Raw genomic sequence first — 8116 nt, forward strand, 5'->3', positions numbered from 1 at the left:
GCCGCCTTGAAGAACCCCCGCGGTGCGTCCCTTACCGCGCAGCGGCTCCGAGCGGCTCCAGGTCCCCGCGGCGCACCAGGCATTTTTTTCCGGGAAACTTCTCCCGGGTCCGAAGGGCTGAGCCGCTGGGCAGGAAAAGCGCTCAGCGCCGGAGGCCGCGACCATCCGGGAACTTCGCGGAGATGTAAACCCTCCCCCTCGGCCCCGGTCCCCCCACCCCGCGGCCCCGCCACATGTGGACGCGCCGCGAGGCCGCTGCTGGCCCTTGGCCTTCGCCTCTGGGCGCCACGCCCGCTCTGCTGGTTCCGAGGCTCAGCCCCATAGCCTCGGTTTTCCCCAGAGAGGCGTGGTGGGCGTGGGGTGAGTAGGAGGCTGTGGCGTGTGTGTTGCTTCGTCCCCAACCCTTGCGCAGTGAGGGGACACAACGGCTTTTGCAGAGCAGAGGGTAACGAAGGAGTGTCCAAGGGCGCTTTCCCCCAAAGACTGCACCCTTTCCAGCTTCTGCTGCTGGAGCGCCCGTTCCCCTGAAAGCTTTGTCCCATCGCCTTCTCCTCTGTTCTCAAAAGAGAGAGTCCAGTTTTAAGACACTTTAAGTTCAAATGCACTTTAAAAAGTAAATTTTAAAATGGAATGGAACCTACTGTTAACCTAAAAATAAAAGACCAATGTGAGAGGAAACAAGCATTTATTTGAGATCCAAAAGAATAGCAATTTGGGAAGCACTGATTAAGACAAAAACCCAAATAGTTTTTCCACTGGGGGTGAAGGCAAGCGGTTTTTATGAGAAAAGGAAGGGGAATAATTACATGAATAGAAAAAAAAAAAAGGCATCTCTATTGGTGTTCATAAGTCAAGAGAAGAATTTCAATAGGTGTAAATAGGCTGAGTTATTCTTTAGCTATACGTGGTGATGCTGATTCTAAAGAATGTCTTTAATTTTCAGTCTGGTAGTCAGAATGTCTGCTTTTCAGTTAGCTTTGCAAAGAATTGTTTGGAATACAATGTTGGTTTGGCCTAGTCTAAAGATTATTTTGCCAAATTTAAACATTCCAAAGCTTTGAGGAATAAGATGTGCAAGGCAGTTCCTCTGGGGTGGCAGCTCTGACTCCATTTTTAGATGGATCCATTTATATTATTTTTTACATTTCTCCCTTTTGGTCAAGATCTTCCCCTGAAAGCATCTCTCTCTGATCAACCATCAGAAAGCTACACTAATCAGTTATTGAAAGCATCATTGGTCCCCCATTGCTGGGAACGCTCATTCCTGGTATGTCATGTCCCATGTAGGAGGGAATGTTGTTTCCTTAGGAGCCTTGGACCACATTTGAGCAAAAATGCCAGAACAGAGGAAGACTTTCCTGTTATGTTCCTTTTAAAGACAAACATTTTCTGAAGTTTCTCGAAGTTTCTCATATGAAGTCTCATAAGCCTTAGTAATCATCTCAAAATGTTAAGCCATCATTATCTGAGTGGTGTCTTTATGTATCAGCTATGCAAAACAAAGTTTTATAACAGCAAAAATTTCTATAATAACAAAATAGTAAGTTCAATTCAGAGAATAAATCTGAACCAGGAAGCAATACCTGAGGATCTCAAAGAACTATGGATGTCAATGGGCATTGTATTTAATCATTTAGTTTGTGCCTGGATTTTATCTAGTTCCATCTCTACTTCACTAGAGGTGTTTTATCCAAATGCAAAAAGAGATATTAACAATAGAGCAAAACCCATCTTGTTCAGCTAAGATAGGGTCAAGGGCAATTCTCTTGTTTAATACAACTTGAGCATGGGATCTAAAGATTTTTTTCTTGGGCAGCTATTGCTTTGGTGATATATCCAGCAATTTCTTCTAAGGTTTTGATAAGTACCTAATTATGTGTTCATTCGCTGCAACATCAGCCCGAGGAAAAGGTATTCTTTCAAACCTGACCTTCACTTGGGTTGACTTCACCAGGTATTGAAAACCCTTAACTATGTGTGCAGTGAGTTGCATGTTTTGACCTGTGAAGTAGGTTTAAAGGTGATGCCCATTGGAGAGTTATCTTGGCAGGCAGAAATTAAGAGGAAAAAGGAAACAATAACTATTATAGTGAGCACTTAGTCTCTCATATTAATTGTGAGATAGGAAGGAACTAAAATAAGAAAAAATGAAAAATAAAGGTTTAGAGTGTATAGGCCTGGTCCAGAATCTTGGGTTAGCCATCCATAACAGATGATTCACTTCCTAGTAATTTTTAATTTCAAATCCTTTGTTGGTTGAGCAGTTTAGTTGGGTGCAGGAACTTTCTTTAAATGGGAAACATGAGTCCAATGTGAGAGGAAACAAGCATTTATTTGAGATCCAAAAGAATAGCAGTTTGGAAAAGAGTGAACACCTTTAAATTCGGCAGCCCACACATTAAAGGTATCTAATGTGGTCCCTTCCGTCTTGGTTAAAAGTCCTTCTGAAGGTGTCTTTTCTAATATATGTAATCACCTGGTTGTAAATTGTGGTGTTTAATTTCCTTTATTTAATTGAGTATCAAAAGCAGATAAAGCTGAATGTATAGGTCAAACTGCAATTAGGAAGTGAAAGTTCATGTTTACCAAATGGGGCAGATCTTTAGAAGAATTGTAGATATCAGGGTTGAAGTTTGAAATGTCACTCATGATGTCATCAGTTGTTCAGGTAAATTTTCCAAATGGCTTATACAGCATCAGGCAAAAAGACTTTCTAAGTATGAGCTATTGTGACAATTTCTTTGAAGTTTATATTCAAATCGTTTATGTTTATTTAGTAGGACTTCAGGGAAAGGGGCAGTTAGTAAGGCTACTGGGAACCCTGTAAGCAAGGTACCAGGCTAGTTTCCCCAAGGAGGCTTCCATAAGTCAATTATTGTTCCTTAAAGCTGTCTGGTCATATCTGAGCCTATGCATCTATTTTGCAAACATGACATCCCGTGTTTGATAATATAACCAGTGTTTCCAGATTGTTACAAGGAGAACGAATTTTTATTGATCTTATGTAAATAAGTACACAGCCATGAAAACAGGCCTACTCACTTACTAAGAGCTTCCACAGTCTGGAGGGATCAGGTAAGGAGAATAAGATGTTTCAATTTTGCTTACAAAGATATAATTTACCAAAGTGCTTTAAGTCATAGGAGAAAAAAATTTCCTTTTACCTGGAAAACAAAGATCAGAAGAACCAGTGGTATTTATATATCAGATAAAAAGTCACAGAAATTGTAATCATCCTCATCAGTTCATTCTGTCCCATGTTATTAATTCTTGTTGATCTTGATCTTTTTTTAGCAGCTTTATGAATCCAGTTTTTACTTAGAGTTGTGCAAATCCTCACCTAGTTAATGGTATGGTCTGAAAATTTACCGGAAACCTGTATTTTAGAGTAAGTCTTCTCCATAAATCCCTCGGAAGATGAAACGTATTTGCAAAAGCATCAGGGTAAGACAGTGACTCCCTGTAAATGACAAAGACAAAATGACAGTTAAAGGTCTTATTACAATGCAATTGACAAATTTCCTTTGCTCTGCAACACACAGTATTTTAAGATAATAACTAGAATTACAAATGAAAACATTATAGCAAGACATTATAGATTTTTAGAAATTTTATATAATTTTTAGAACATTTATTTTAATAATGATAAAGATGCATATAAATACAACACAATTATTATTTCTCATTTGACAATGCTTTTCATGTAATTTGGGATATCAATTAGGCCTAATTAATTTAATTCTCTCAGAGAGAGAGAGAGAGAGATCCTTGAAATGTTTCAGGAATCCTTAAAAATCCCAAAGTTATTTTTAGGTTAGAAAAGAAATGTTTCAGGAATCCTTCTTAAAAATCCCAAAGTTATTTTTAGGTTAGAAAAGACTATTTAATTTTTAAATTTTGGGAATTTTGTTCATATATATATGAAAGGTTTTAAAACACTTGGTAAAATAGGATAGGATCATAGGTCACTGTGAAACAATATTTAGTTATCCATCTAACCATGATGACAAAGACTTTGTCGCCAAATACAGAAAGTTAAACAGTTGTAAGCAAAATTTAGCTCCTTAAAAATTAAGAAGACTCGATTTACCTAAGTAATCAAAAACTTTATGATAAAGAACCCAGGAAATTATTTTTAAAAAAACACAATATCTTTGCTTTCCCTTTATAATCTCTTAATAAGTGCATATCAATGGTACAGGAAAACTTTGTCTTTTCAGCAGATCAAAAAACATTAGTCTAGTTTCACTAAATATTAATATTAAAGCTTATACTGAATTCATTTAATCCTATCCAGCTTGATCACACATAAAATTTTCTCTCTCAAGATCTCTCGTTCTCTTACCCATTCAGTAATAACCAACTTATTTTAGGCCTAACCATTTTTTTTTTAATTCCCTCAGAAAAATGTATCTCCATACCTTATACCTTCTATTATGGAAAACATATTATTTTTCTATCATCTTATTTAAAATTTTTAACCCTTAGAAATCTTAGTTTGTAGTGAAAACTAAAAAGTAAGCAATTATGAGTAGTCATATTAGCATTCTATAGATTGGCAAACCTCTGAATACATTTCATAACCTCTAGAAACATATTTTATATGCTTCCTCAACAACACGACACATTTTTATTAACAAATTTAAACTTATCTTTTAGTTTCTCTGTACTAGGAAGCCCAAAGTCGGTAAACTTAGACTAACTTTGCAATTAATATTTTAATATATTATCTTATTTGAAAATGATCTAAATATTCAATAAATTTCTATCATTTAATTCAACTAGCAAAACTTTAAAGCTTCAAGTTACCAGATTTTGGGAAACTATTCTTAACTACATATATCATAACACATATAATTATTGCTAAAAAATTTCACCAAAAAAACTTTTATTCCACTTACATCTATCTAATTTATTAGTTCTTAACAATTAGGTTTCGATTACTTATGGAAATTTCATCATACTGACTTATTTTTCTTGCTGACATATTTGTAAGCCTAAGTATAATATTATTACATTTAATACAAATAACTCTAAAGACATATCTTTTTAAATTAGCTTTGATACCAAATATTTTCCAGAATCTGAAAACATTTGGGTTAATTTCTATTATATTTCTTAATTCATATAAGTGTTTAGTTTCTTTAAGTCAATTAAACAGAGCTCTTTACAAAACCAATTTTAGTAATATTCTCTGGAGGTAAATATACATACACATGTACAGACAGATGCAACTAGAGACCTGATAGTTTCTTTTTAAAATGTCAGTCATGAGACAGGTACAATAATGCAAAACCCACTAATTTATAACTGTCATTAAAAAGTAAGTTTAATCGTTTAGATGGCTAAGACTTTTACTGTTTCAGATAAGAATTTTAATGTTTGTATTTGTCTTTGACAATATTTAAGGATGCTGAGGGATTGCTTAGGCAAAGAGAACCTTTTAGGAGCTTGTGCTTTTAAATGTTCTCTCTTAATTTGTTTTCCCTTTGATTTGCTCGGTCACAAGCAGTCGTAGACTGTTTATATCCCTGGTTAACTACAGGAAGGCCTGGTGAGTTGCTGAGGAGGCCTTAAAAAAATTCTATCAGACTTTTAATTCTACCAAATTTCTGAGCACAGGATTACTAAATTCTTTGAATTATCTTGTGAGATCTCAGGCGGGACAAATAGTAAATATTTTTGACAATATAAAACAATTATGTGGACCCAAGAAGGTGCAAAGTTTAGTACCTTCCAGAGTCATTCCCTCTGATAGCTACAAGAAAAAACTGGGAGCCTGCCTGTCCCAAGGCAAGCAGAAAACCAAGCCAAGCCCTTAGAACACAAAAGAAGGCACTAGCTATTCCTAGGAGAGAAAGGATAAAAAAACAATTGGTCTTAAACTCTTGTTTTAGGCACCTCTTATATCTTTATTTTTTTTATTAGCCTTTTATAAGACTCTTACTTTTAAGTGCTTATATTAAAATTAAAATTAAAATTAAAATTAAGACTTTGCTCAGATTGCCAAAGTTTCTTTAAGGAACCTTTTAGAGCTTTTCTTTTCTTTTCTTTTTCTTTCTTTTTTTTTTTTTCTTTTCTTTCTTTTGTCTTTTAGAAACTTCTACATATCAGTCAAAGAATGCATTAGTTTGACCTCAAGAAATTTAGAATCCTTTCTTTAAAGGAAGGCCCTTGAGATAAACTTAAAGGTTTTCCTGACTGGCCATTAGAATTTTAAATTATTTTTGCTAAGTTGGCCCATTTTAATAAAAAAGCAGAAGAGGAGGGACCAAAATTTTTATACATATAAATTGCTAAGTTCCCAAAGAAGGAACTTTGGGGGACCTTTTAGAGGGTGAAGGTCCTATGTTCAAGACAAATTCCATGAATGCTGTTGTGGCTGCACAAAAAGTCAAAAGAGATGTTAATCAAAAGCTGCAGGTAGCTCAACTGCCAGATGCACACTGGTTCCTGCCCTTTCTGGAGGGCAGGGATCAAAAGGCAATTTTCAGGATGAAAGTAAAATTCTGTTGTTTTTTTTTATTATTATATGCACTTTAATGGCTTTAGCTAAACTTTGGGTTTCTTGGAGCCAGACTAATATCTAAGAGGGATGTGCCATGGGGTTGGAGAGTGTGTGTACTTTTTTTTTCCTCATTGCACAGAATTTTTCTTGAGATTTCTGCTGTCAATCTCACCTGTTTCATGACCAGCTTATCCTGTCATGGGAGCCTTTGTTTGAGGTGGCAAGCACCCTAAATGACTCTTAAATGTTTGACCCATGCCCACCAATTTGTGGCTTTGGCTTCCAAGATTCCCTTAGCATTCGCTTTTACCTCATGTGCATGTAACCCACAGTAAAGTTTGTTTACATAGAGCTGGTTTGGTGAGATCTGCAACATGTCAGATTGTAGAGGCTGGCCAGGACATCAGGTTTATAGGACTCATGCCTGTGTCCTCCCCTATGAAATCTTTTTCTTGTGACAATACAACAGACAAAGACAAGGCAAGGAAACAAAAGAAAAACTGAACATTACAAGATGAGTACTTACCCACCAGAGAAAAATTCATGTGAGCGTTCATCCTCGAGGGCAATTCTTACAAATGTGAGAGCTATGCAAAGTCCCTCTTGAAAATAAGATTTTTTTTCTCATGTATTAGCAAGTTGTGAGTTGCTCAAATCCTAGGAAACCTTTCATTGGTGAAGGAGATTTTCTAGTGGAAAAAAAATCTCTCATACAGTAGCAAACACCTGTAGTAGCAGCTGCACGGCAGCACTGGGATAATTATCCCTAGGGCAATCACCCTCCTTGTAGGGGGAAACCTCTCCCAATCCCAAATAAATGGGCTAACCTCAATCAAAAAGGAGGAAGGTCCCATCCCAAGAGGGCTTTATGGTTGGGGAGGCCGCGGTCGTGGAAGTGGTGAATGCAAAAGAGGCTCTGTAGGCTGTACCTGATTCCCAGGATGCTGGTTTATGAAGATGAGGCCACTTTAAGGTCCCACTTCTGACACCAGATATGTTAACCTAAATATAAAAAGGCCAAAATGGGAAGCAACAAGCATTTATTTGAGATCTAGAAGAATAGCTATTTGGGAAGCACTGATTCAGGCAGAAATCCAAATAGTTTTCTGATTTAAGGGGTGAAGGCAAGGGGTTTTTATGAGAAAGGGAAGGAGAATTACGTGAATAGAAAAAAAGATATTTCCATTGGTGTTAGTAAGTCAAGAGAAGAATTTCAATAGGTGCAAATAGGCTGAGTTGTTTTATAGCAATACATGGTGGTGCGAATTCTAGAGAATGTCTTTAATTTTCAGTCTGATAGTCAGAATGTCTGCTTTCCTGTTAGCTTTGCAAACAATTATTTGGAATACAATGTTGGTTTGGCACAGTCCAAAGGTTACTTTGCCCAGTTTAAACATTCCAAAGTTTGGAAGAGCAAGGCAGTTCCTCTGGGATGGCAATTCTGACTCCATTTTGAAGTGGTTCTGTTTATATTATGTTTCATACCACAGAGACCCAACCAAGGTCTCTACATGCATCTATCTTCCTGCCCATTCTGGGGATAACAGTGCTGCTCTTCCTGTGAAAAGATGCCAATTTTGCCCACAAATAGGTTGGGATTCTTTGAGT

At 36.7% G+C, this 8116-nt stretch overlaps 1 protein-coding gene across 1 annotated transcript in view; it reads right to left on the reverse strand.

Annotated features, from left to right (window-relative positions):
• The window catches only part of WIPF1 (WAS/WASL interacting protein family member 1), a 108825-nt gene extending 108398 nt beyond the window's left edge, over positions 1-427 (reverse strand). The window contains exon 1 of the mRNA XM_015596695.2: positions 36-427. The gene's annotated coding sequence lies outside the window, so the exon portion shown is untranslated. The remainder of the gene's footprint in view (positions 1-35) is intronic.
• Between the last annotated feature and the right edge of the window lie 7689 nt (positions 428-8116).

Source organism: Pteropus alecto, unplaced genomic scaffold (assembly GCF_000325575.1).
Source record: "Pteropus alecto unplaced genomic scaffold, ASM32557v1 scaffold3, whole genome shotgun sequence".
In the NCBI taxonomy this organism is placed as follows: domain Eukaryota; kingdom Metazoa; phylum Chordata; class Mammalia; order Chiroptera; family Pteropodidae; genus Pteropus; species Pteropus alecto.